General features: G+C 30.1%; 1 protein-coding gene and 1 long non-coding RNA gene across 4 annotated transcripts in view; one reads left to right on the top strand and one right to left on the bottom strand.

Moving 5' to 3' along the window:
* Positions 1-12961, top strand: part of P5CDh1 (delta-1-Pyrroline-5-carboxylate dehydrogenase 1) — a 38015-nt gene that overhangs the window by 11157 nt on the left and 13897 nt on the right. The gene's annotated exons all lie outside the window — the stretch shown is intronic.
* Positions 11208-12764, bottom strand: LOC142236249 (uncharacterized). The gene is made up of 3 exons (XR_012721958.1): positions 12406-12764; positions 11961-12348; positions 11208-11896 (listed from the first exon to the last, which is right to left on the bottom strand). It is a non-coding gene; the product is annotated as an uncharacterized LOC142236249 (long non-coding RNA).

Genomic DNA, 12961 nt, shown 5'->3' with positions numbered 1-12961 from the left:
TGTTTTTGTTTTTATTTTTGTTAATTGAATATAATGGCAAAAGTTCTTTGCTTTTGGATCACAAACAAATTTAATATAGCATATACATATGTACATAGGCAGAAAATATTACCATTATTCGAATATGAATGGAAGTAGCAAAACTAACCACATAAAAAGTAATGAATAGTAAAATCCTTTGGCATTCAGTTTTTGCTATTATTATTAATTTATTTATTATACCCTGCGCCACAATGTGGAACAGGGTATTATAAGTTAGTGCATATGTTTGCAACACCCAGAAGGAGACGAGATAGACACATGATGTCTTTGGCAAAAATGCTCAAGGTGGGCTCCTGAGTCGATATAGCCATGCCCGTCTGTCCGTGAACACATTTTTGTAATCAAAGTCTAGGTCGCAGTTTTAGTCGGTCCAATCGACTTCAAATTTGGCACAAGTATGTGTTTTGGCTCAGAATAGAACCCTATTGATTTTGGAAGAAATCGGTTCAGATTTAGATATAGCTCCCATATATATATTTCGGCCGCTATGGACTTATATGGCCCCAGAAGCCAGAGATTTACCCTAATTTGCTTAACATTTTGCACAAGAAGAACAATTAGTACAATTAGCTCCCATATATACGTTTTTCTGATTTCGACAAAAATGGTCAAAATACCAACATTTTCCTTGTAAAATCGCCACTGCTTAGTCGAAAAGTTGAAAAACTGACTCTAATTTTCTTAAACTTCTAATACATATATATCGAGCGATAAATCATAAATAAACCTTTCCTTTTTTAAATGTTTCCCATAATTTTTTTACTAACATTGTGTTCCACCCTAGTCTATAGGTTTTGTAGAAGTCTATCAAATTCTGTCCAGATCGAGTGATATTTAAATGTATGTATTTGGCACAAACCTTTATATATACCCCCAACACATTTGACGGATGTGATATGGTATCGAAAATTTAGATGAACAAAGTGGTGCAGGGTATAATATAGTCGGCCCCGCCCGACTTTCCTTACTTGTTTTTATTTATATTTATTGTAAAAATAACCAAGCCTATAGGCCAATAGAAAATGGTTACAAAAAATACTACAAAAATAACTTTACATATATATATATATATATATATATATATATATATATATATATATATATATATATATATATATATATATATATATATATATATATATATATATATATATATATATATATATATATATATATATATATATATATATATATATATATATATATATATATATATATATATATATATATATATATATATATATATATATATATATATATATATATATATATATATATATATATATATATATATATATAAATATTTAATCAAAATAAAAATTACAAAAAAAGAACTAAAAATAATAAATTCTAATCTAGAAAAACAAAGAATACGAATTTTTAAAGGATAGGCAAATCGGATAGAAATTACACTTTCTAGACGCCCAAGAAGCAAAATCGGGAAATCGGTCCATATGGGGGCTATACCAAAACATGCACCGATACCGTCACCATTTTCGGTACACATTTTGATGGTCCTAAAATACCTCTAGATTTCCAATTTCACGCAAATTGGATAAAAACTACAGTTTTTATAAGCCCAAGACCCCAAATCGGGAGGTCGGTTTATATGGGGACTAATCTGTGCCAAATTTCAGGACGATAGCGCCATTATTGAAGGCTGTAGCGTGATTACAACAGACAGACAGACGGACATGCTTATATCGTCTTAAAATTTCTCCTTGATCAAGAATATATATATATACTTTATATAGTCGGAAATCGATATTTCGATTAGAGGTGTGCACGTGACACGAAATTATCGTGACTCACGAACATTTTCGTGACTCACGCGTGAGTCGTGAGTCACGCTGAGGGCAACGGCGTGAGTGTGCGTGAGCGTGATTAACCAACCAAATGTCGTGCATGATCGTGAGTCACGAAAATAATATCTTCGTGAGTGTGCGTGAGTAACGAATTTCGGAAAAACACGCTCACGAAAATAATCTCGCTTACGAACATAAAATGCTTGCGTGTTGAATTCATTGATAATTTTAGTGACATCCTAGGTGGTAAGAGTTTTATAACGCACTCGATTTTAAACATACTCATGTTTTCAGTCAGGTAAATCACTCATAAAATTATTCGTGGGTCACGACATTTTTCGTGAGTCACGATATTTTTCGTGAGTCATGACATTTAAAAGATTTTCGTGCGTGAGTATAAATTTTCTTTTCGTGAGCGTGCGTGACCGTGAGTCCTACCAACAAATATCGTGCGTGAGTGTGCGTGAATAAGATTTCTCCGTCGTGAGTGTGCGTGAGCACAGTATTACTCACGTGCACACCTCTAATTTCGATGTGTTATAAAAGGAATGACAAATTTATATACCACCGTCACCATTCTATGGTGGTGGGTATAAAATCTTATTACTACTAAAATATCATTACTACAAAATGTGATTTTTTTTAACAATAGTTGTATTTTAAGCATTTAGTTTTACTAATAATAATAACTTACTTATTGTATTTTATTTATTTAATTATTTTAATATATTTTTTTATGTTATTAGATTTTTTTTAGAATGTCCTCTCGACAAGAAGAAACAAATTGTACATGCCCAATTTTCATTCTTTCATCCTTATATCCATGTACAAAAAAAAGTATAAATTAACGTTAAACCTAAATAAATAAACGTTAAACCTAAATAAATAAACAAAATAAACATAAATAAACTTACATTAAAATTTTGTATATAGGCATTAACATTTAAATACTTTATAAAATTTCTTAAAATTATTACGCAAACGATAGCATGAAAGTCATTCAACAATCACCATTAAATTTAAGAGTATGGCAAACATTCAAAACAATTGTATCTAAAATAGTCGTATTCGTCTGATGGACAGGGAAGAGACATATGTCCTACACTACAATTTTTTTGTACATATGTATATACGTAGAATATTCAAAGCTTTATTCGGTTAAATTTCTACCTACAAATTGAAAAAAAATCGTCTATGACGATCAGAGAAATTGATGCAAATTGTTAAAAGTTCTTGATCTTGAACCGTCGAAAGAAAACAAAAGAACACAGTGTAGCTGAAAATTGAATCATTGTACACGTAAGGGAATCTTACGTAAAATTCAAAAAAGTAATTTTTTAAGTGAATATTTTAAAATTAAATAAACAAAAAGTAACTTCAAAAATAAAATAAATTTTGACTAAAAATTTCAAAAATAAATACACAAAAAGTAACTTCAAAATTTGGTTAAAAAGAAAACATTTTTTTTAATCAAAATTTGTTTATTTCAATTTCATTAAATACTTTAATGCAATAGGCTGCTATATATTTATTTGAGCTGTATGTGTAGCATAGACGATCATCTTTTTGAAAATAACTTTCAATATTTAACGCGCCTTGTAGATTATACAAGTGTTTGAATAGTTTTATTTCTATTTTAGAAATGCTCGACTAATATTATATTATTGTAATACGTGATCGGTGGACTGTGAAACAGATGTTTTATACGAGCTTTTGGATTGACTTATTCACAAAAATATGACTCTAATATGTGTGTTAACCATAGATAATAAAACATAAAGAAAAAAAAAACGAAAAATTAACACTATTTAAACTATTTTTTGTACTTGTTTGGCAGAAGTCACGTAAGACCAAACACTTGTGTTTTGAGGTGCTAATAAACACATACTGGTACATGTAAAAAAAGTAAGCCAAATATTTTAATACATAAGAAAAATATGTAATAATAGTAAAAATTAGTCAGCAATTTTTCTGTGCTGAAAAAGGGAAAACAGTCGTGGTTCTACAAAACATAATACTGCCGTTTTTAATTGCAAAACTAGATTAAGAATTTATCCACATATACAAAAAAAAAAAAGTAAGTAAAGTAGAAAGTCGGGCGGGACCGACTATATCATACCCTAAACCATCCCTACTGAATTCGAAAACCTAAGTACTTGTGGGTTATCATTGACTCAATGATTAACATGTATATACGGCCGTAAGTTCGGCCAGGCCGAAGCTTATGTACCCTCCATCATGGATTGCGTAGAAACTTCTTCTAAACACTGCCATCCACAATCGAATTACTTAAGTTGCGGTAACGCTTGCCGATCGCACGGTATCTTAAAACCTCCTAACACCTAACCTAACCTAACCTAAGTCCATACGTGGATATATTAAATCAAAAAAGATCGATCCAATACGTATATAATTCAGTTTGACAAAGTAGACATAAAATTTTGACAAAATTTTCTATAGAAATAAAATTTTAACAAAATTTTCTATAGAAATTATCATTATGAATTTCTTGTCCCTATATACCTTTTTTATGTAAATATTTAATGACAGCACGCATTTCTAATTTGTCCTTTGTCAAAAAATTGCGGATGCGTCTTTTTTGAACACCTGTTTCTATATGAAGGAGTTGCCAGATCGAAACAAAAGTTAACATGTGTTCATAACAGAGATGGAAGTTTCCAAACCACTTAACTTTTTTCTGTTTATACCGCGCTTTTTGTGCTAGGCTAAGAAGTTTCCGAACTGGCCTCGTATGTCTAAATACCAGGGATGGGAAAATGCAGTACTATAGTACTTTTTTCAATACTATTTCACACTGGTCAGTACCGTAGTACCACCGCGAATGATTTAGTACCTTTTGTGTAGACATTTTTGAGCCGATATCAGATATATGGTACAAAGTTTTGACAAAATATTTTAATATTTTGAGAAAGTCTTTAACAAACTTATTTGTTATAGTATTTTACAAATTTGGCAAAACAGACAAGTTCATGCGGGAAGAAAATCTCGATATTGTAAAAGCCATAGTCACAAATACGATTTGCTTGAATTTCAATAGTGTTTTAGTCGAAAAAGCACGTGATTCTATATTAAGCTTCCACGCGAACACTATCTAGATAAGAAATTATCGATCGCGTTCTAAAATAATGCAAAACATTACAATTAATGTCGAAACTTGAGACAAAAGTAATCTACCAAAATTTAAAGAAAAATTTAACAAAAATTTTTATTTTGCAAAAATAAAGAAAATATTGTCAAATTTTTATTTCTATAGGAAATTTTGTCAACATTTTATTTCTATAGAAAATTTTGTCAAAATTTTATTTCTATAGGAAATTTTGTCAAAATTCTATTTCTACAGAAAATTTTGTCAAGATTTTATTTCTATAGAAAATTTTGTCAAAATTTTATTTTTATAGAAACTTTTGTCAAAATTTTATTTCTATAGAAAATTTTGTCAAAATTTTATTTCTATAGAAAATTTTGTCAAAATTTTATTTCTATAGAAAATTTTGTCAAAATTTTATTTTTATAGAAACTTTTGTCAAAATTTTATGTCTATAAAAAATTTTGTCAAAATTTTATTTCTATAAAAAAATTTGTCAAAAATTGAGTTTTATTTATCCAGAGAAAATTTATGTAGTACCATAAAGTAGAGCTGTGGCAGCCTCGATTACAATACTATATAAGATTACGATATAATATAAGGCTAAAAAAGAGAATATTTAAAATTTAGGAGTTGGCAAACAAAATTTTATTTTCTTTAAAGTTAAATTTAAGGGAGCTCTTGACAAATTTTTTTTTGTTGTTAAAATTTTGTGAAAAGTACTTTTTTGCTCAAAAAAGTACCTTTTTTGTACTTTCTTAAAAATTGTATTTTCCATCCCTGCTAAATATCATAGTCTAATACATCAAAATTTGAAATTTTGGAAACATTGTTTAATAAATAAGAGTATTATGTCCAAATTTAGGAAAATCGAGCTATGCATATAATGGGAGCTATATCTAAATCTGAACCGGTTTGGATGATATTTTGCAGAATGGGTTGATACCACAGAAGGTTACCTTTAGCTAAATTTTGGTAAGATTGGTTAATAAATAAAGCTATTTTGGAAAAAAATAGAGTTATAGAGTTACCAGCAAAAAAATTGGAAGTTCTTCCAAAGGCACAACTTTAAAAGAACTTCCAGAAGATGCACTCTCAATGATGTTTTTTATTTTAACTACCCAGGAAGTTCTTTTAATTCAATTTTTTAAAACTGGGTTTTTTCACACTTTTAATGGGTAATCTTAACTTTTTTGTTTTAAATAGGTTAAAAACAGAGTAAGAATTCATAAAATGGTGCAAATCAGTTAAATTTTGTCGAAAAAATACTAAATCCAATCTGAAAAAATCGTGAATTTTTGAAAATATTTGAGGTTAAACGTTTTCGACAAGCGTTAGAATCCATTAAAAATTATAAAAAATTATAAAAATTATTTATTTGACAAAATATCACAGAATTTTTTAATTTACATTCAAAACATTGAATTTGGACTACACCTAAAAAAGTGATGCAAATTCAGTGCAACGGCTGTTGAAATGGATAACTTCCATCCTATGACAAGCGCATGTTAAATTCATCGCGTTCTGCGTCAATTTTGCACCACTTACGGATCCAAAAAGAACCTTTTCATTACTTTTTTGGCGACGCTGGTTTTGCTGGGATATATATGGGAGCTATATCTAAATCTGAACCTGTTTGGATGATATTTGGCAGGTTTTGTTGATACCACAGAAGGTTACCTTTTACTAAATTTGAGTAAGATCGGGTAATAAATAAGGGTTTTATGGCCAAATTTTACAAAATCAGGCGATACATATATACGGGAGCTATATCTAAATCTGAACCGATTTCGATGAAATTTTGCAGACATGAAGCTTGATGACAAAGATTACTTTGTGCCAACTTTGACGATGATCGGCTTGTAAAAAGTCGCAACGTGGCCCCATTTGTTGAAATCGGGCGATACATACACATGGGAGCTATATCTAAATTTGATCCGATTTCTTCCAAATTCAATAACGTTCGTCCTTGTGTCAAACAAACACTCTATACTGATTTTCATCGAAATCGGTTAATAAACGCGACCGGAATCCTGCGAACAACAAATACATGGACGAACGGACGGACACCAAGCGACCGATCGACTCAGAATCACCTCCTGAGTCGATCGGTATATAATTTATGGGTTCTAAAATCAATATTTCTGGTAGGCACATTTTTGGCAGATCAAAGTTATTATACCCTGACTAGGGTATAAAAATTAAAGTAAACTTTAAACCTACTTTTTATACCCTTCACCACTACTGTGGTACAGGGTATATTAAATTCTGAGTCGATTTAGCGATGTCCGTCTGTCTGTCTGTCTGTCCGTCTGTCTGTCTGTACATGTAATTTTGTGCACAAAGTACAGCTCGCAATTTAAGTCCGATCGTCCTCAAATTTGGCATGGGGCCGTTTTTTGGGACAGAGACAATCGCTATTGGTTTTGGAAAAAATCGGTTCATATTTAGATATAGCCAAATCGGTTCAGATTTAGATATAGCTCCCATATATATCTTTCGTCCGATTTAGACTCATATGACCACTGATGCCAAAATTTACTACCGATCTTCGTGAAATTTTGCAGAGAGGGTAGAATTGACATTCTACCAATGCTTGGTAAATTTGATTGAAATCGGTTCAAATTTAGATATAGCTCCCATATATATATATTTCGTCCGATTTGAACTTATATGTCCACAAAAGCCAGAGTTTTGCCGTGATTTGCTTCAAATTTTGCACAAGTGGTACTTTTAACGATACTATTGTATGTGCCAAATATGGTCAAAATCGATTCAGATTTAGATATAGCTCCCATATATATCTTTCGTCCGATTTGAACTTATATGACTTCAAAATCCAGGATTTTTCCGTGATTTGGGTCAAATTTTGCACAAGGGATACGTTTAATAGTATCGTTAAGTGTGTCAAATTTTATTAAAATCGGTTCAGATTTAGATATAGCTCACATATAGATCTTCGGTGCGATTTGCACTCAAATGACCAGGGGGCCAAAGTTATACTCCCATTAACGTGAAATTTCGCATAGATAGCAGAATTATTATTCTAACTATACATGTCAAATTTAGTCAAAATTGGTTCAGATTATATAGCGCCTATATATACGTACACCAGAGTTGGGGAAATATGTTATGGTAGACTGTTATACATTTTAGACAGATTTTCAATGGAAGTTTTCTCCAATTAACTGGATAGCGTTATCCGATTTAAATTTTAATTCTAGAGATTTTGTAGAAGTAAAAAAATTGTCTCCTTTATATAGCTTCGAGCAAATGTGAAGTAGTTGATATAGTAACATAAATTTTGGCCTACATAGGGGTGAAGGGTATAATATAGTCGGCCCCGCCCGACTTTAGACTTTACTTACTTGTTCCATATAAATTCGTTCACAGAAAAAAATCACGAAAAATTTTCCAATTAAAGTCTTAATTGAATTTTAAAAAATATATTCAATTAAAAATTTAATTGATTCAACAATTTTTTTAATTGAAACATAAATCAATCACAAAAATTAATAGTATCAATTAATTTTTTAATTGGATCAATGAATTTTTTATTTGACTTTCAATTAACCCTTTCACTACCGGATTAAAAGTAGCCATTGCAAAATTATTTTTTCTTCATAAGTAATGTATTCTAGTGGTATAGAGTACAAAACAACAAATTTTGGAAGTACAATTGGTAGTCAAAGGAGTCAATTCACCTAAATATACTTAAACACATTTTAATATGCGACCTTCAATTCTGTTAAAAATGTTGTTTTTTTTTTTTGCATGTATTTTGGTATTATATGTATTTTGGGAAATAGTAGTATGAAGATATTTTTTGGAAAATAATTAACATTGTCTAAAACAATATTTTTGGAAGTAGTTTTCAAAATACTTATAGGAGCTTATAGGCTGACTTCATAACCTGACTTGTAAAATGTATCCATGTTTCCCAAATTTTCGTTTTAATAAACATTTTATGTTTTGTGCTATGTTATTCAGCATTTACTTGAGCCCCATCTCTTTAAGCGTGATTATAATACACGATCTGATATGTAATCATCGATAGAGTTGTTTGTTTCCTGAATAATCGAAAGCTTTGTTTTGATAACTTTTTTATCCCAGTTCTGGTTTACGAGTTCAAAAACGCAAATTGGGTATTAAATCCTTTATTAAAACTCCTCAAGGTACGAATTTTGTATATAGGATATACATAGGATGAATATTTGTTTATTTTACGAACCGGTTAGCTAGAAAATTTAGACTTTTCTGTGCTTGAATTATTTTTACTAAAATTGTGTCGAGTTCCTTCAAATCTCAAAGTCGTGGAAATATTTTTTTGCTGCTATGGGATTTGCAAAGCCCGATGCAATCTTTTTTTATAATAATTTCGAATTTTGTCATTGCATATAAAATTTTTAGTCTAATAATATTTAAACGGTTTTATAAATTTTGCAACCTTTGGCTACCGATGTCCACTATAGAGGACATGACTTAATTGACTAACCCTGTATACTCCGTACAGCCAATTTTCAATTTTTTATGTCCCTTTAGTTAAATAACACTTCCTCTCATACAGAAAAAATCAACAATTGTATACTATAAATAGTATACAATAGACACATGAGTCTGGCCAGACCTTTTTCGATTCTAATTGTAATTAAAATACATTTATAATATAGCTAGAGACTTGAAACTTCAGGTACCCTCCTAAAATTTTATTACCTATCGATGTGTGAAAAAATCAGGATGGAAAATACGACAGTAATAATGCAATAATATCAACAAAATAGCATATTTTCCATATAACTACATTAAAATACATAGTGGGTCTGGCCAGGCCTCATGTGTTACAAATGTGACTATCGAAACATGCGTATGACGGAGGGTTAATTGCTCAAAATGGGGAAAAAATGGCGATATCATTTTTTTCCATAGAAAAAAACTTGCATAAAATTGACGAAACACATGTTCGACTATATGAAACTGTTAAGTTAATATTAGAAGGACCCCTTTAACATACACCAACAAAAATTTTAAATAAAGCTTACAAGGATAATGTGTAATAGACTCTCAAAGTTATGTCCTCCCAGGTGGAACTCGGTAGTAAAAGGAAATTTTTTAATTGATACTATCAGTTTTATCAATTAAAATTTATACATCCCAATAAACACAAACGTTTGAAAAATGCTAAATTTCAACAATTTTTCAAACATTTTTTCAAAGGATTTTGGTAATATTCAAGTTGAGAAATTGTTGAGAAAATCGCGTTACCCTCAACAGTGAAATTCAACACATTAGCAATAATATCTCAAGTGTTATCCTCAAATTGAAATGCATCGCTACTCAATAATTTGTCAAACAATTTTCGATGCGAGTCAAATTCAAAATTAACATCGTTGCAAATACTTTTCAACCTAAATTTGTATGAATGATATCCCCACTTCAAATTGAAAGTCAAAGCCAAAATTCTATGAATTTTGTATAATTTATTCATTTTCATCAAAACAAAATATATAATAATACACTACAATACCAATTGATAAATAATAATCTTATTAAACATATCAACAAATAAGAACAAAAAAAAAACAAACAAAACTTTAAATATCTTAAACATTATTAGTAAACACTTTTGCATTGATAATTCGATTTCCTTCTTATTGGTGTCATAAAACAGCCATAAGCGTAGGAAGGCCTCTGGGGAGGGGGCTTAGACCCCCCCAGAAAAATTTTAGCCCCCCCAGAATTTGAAAACCTATTTACGATTTTCCATTTTTATAAAAAATAAACAAGCCCAGCCAAAAAGGCGTCGCCAAAAAAGTAATGAAAATGATCTGTTTGGATCCGGAAGTGGTGCAAAATTGGCGAAGAAGCGATGAATTTAACATGGGCTTGTCATATGACGGAAGTCCTCCATTCCAACAGCCGTTGCACTGAATTTGCATCACTTCTTTAGGTGTGATCCGAATTCAATGTTTTGAATGTATATTAAAAAATTCTGTTATATTTTGTCAAATAAATTATTTTTATAATTTTTAATGGATTCTAATGCTTGTCGGAACGTTTGATCTCAAATATTTTTTAAAATTCACAAGCTCTTCAGATTGGATTTAGAATTTTTTTTCGACAAAATTTAAATTATTTGTACCATTTTATGAATTCTTACTTCGTTTTTAAGGTATTTGAAACAAAAAAGTTAAAATTTCCCATTAAAAGTATGAAAAAACCAAATTATAAAAAATTGAATTTAAAGAACTTCCTGAGTAGTTCAAATAAAGAACATCATTGGGAGTACATCTTCTGGAAGTGCTTTAAAAGTTGTGCCTTTGGAAGAACTTCCAAATTTTTTTGCTGGGAAATGGAACTACTTTTAGTTGTTTTATTATAAATTAATTTTCGAGTTATTTTGATGTCTAATTTTTTTTATTCATTTTTATGAAATAAAACATTAATTGAAATATAAATAAATGAAATATAAATTTTTAGCTAGGGGGGCTATAGCCCCCCCTAGGAAAATTGTCAAGCTACGCTAATGAAAACAGCATTAAAATTTATTAACATGCGGGCAATTTGAAATTAGGAACGTATGGACCGCGTGTTAGAATTGATTCCCAGCAGAAGGAATTCACAAAATATCCACTTTAAACTGATAATAGCATATGAATTAAACTGACGATGTGATGCACATTTTCATCCAGAAGTTGTTGATTTCAACAATTTGTTGTTTTTAACAATTGTAATTGGTTGCACTTGTAATGTTTCTGGAAAATTTTTCTTGTCGATAAGCCACTCATTTTTCATTGGTCAGCTTCTTAGTGTTTGCAAGAATGTAGCATCCAAAGATTTTAGTTTTCTGCAAAGAGATTTAAATTTAGTGACTTCTCTAAAGTGTTGATTTCATCGGTCAGCTTTTTAATGTTTTCAAGAACGTAGAATCCATAATTTTAGTTTTCTGCAAAGAGATATACATTTAGTGACTTCATTAAAGTTTTATTTCATTTATTATTTTCACTTACCTATTTTTATAAACTATTTGGTTATTTGTCTAAAATTTTCCATTTTTTTAATTTCTTGCAATTGACCACGAACTTCGTTGCACAAATAAGTATTGAAAACCACATGGTTTTTTCGTTGCATTTTAGGGTAGTGTTTTTTGTCAAAGTTTTCTCATATTATCTTCAACACCTTTTCAAAGATTTCGTCAACATTTTGGCAAATTGGAAGTAATTCGCAAACAATTTGAAGATGTATTGAAGATGAGCTATTTCAAGTTGAATTTATGTTGAAAATTATATTTACCCTCAAACTGAAAAGTTGTTGCATTTGAAAAACGCTCATCCTGTGTTTATTGGGGTGTTTATTGGGATGCTAATGGTTATTCATAGTTGACATTCGAAATAATATCTAAAAAAATGAATGAAAACTAAGTGTTTTGGTGGAAAAACCGAACATAGTACTCACCTTAAATAAGTTTAAAATATTTCGTTAAAATAGAATCCTAAGATGAAATGTCCATATTCTCGTCAGCTTGAAACAAAAGCCATTTTCGGTTAATTACAGATTTTTTTAGCAGAAAATTTACCCCTAAAAAATGCTGATATACTACGGTGTAACATGTTTGCTAAGGTCCAAGTTTTTATGACAGCCAAAAAAGGTTGTTTCTTGGGGATCCATTGACCATTATGTTCACTTCGCGCCAATGATTGCAGTGAATATGTAAAATTCTCGCCGAGAAATTGTATTCAAACATATTAAGTACTTTCTCATGACAATCAGATATTTTCTCTATGTGCTTAAAATAATCGATATTGTATATCAAATTGCATAGGCTACGGAAAACATTTTCACATCTGAAAACTATTTCACAATGATGAACTATTTCAATATTTTTATACCCACCACCATAAAATGGTGACGGGGGTATAATAAGTTTGTCATTCCGTTTGTAACACATCGAAATATCGATTTCCGACTATATAAAGTATATATATTCTTGATCAGGGAGAAATTCTAAGAC

The sequence above is a fragment of the Haematobia irritans genome, chromosome 4, assembly GCF_050003625.1.
Source record: "Haematobia irritans isolate KBUSLIRL chromosome 4, ASM5000362v1, whole genome shotgun sequence".
Taxonomy (NCBI): Eukaryota; Metazoa; Arthropoda; class Insecta; order Diptera; family Muscidae; genus Haematobia; species Haematobia irritans.
The sequence above is the reverse complement of the archived record's forward strand: the minus strand, read 5'-3'. Positions and strand labels throughout refer to the sequence as shown.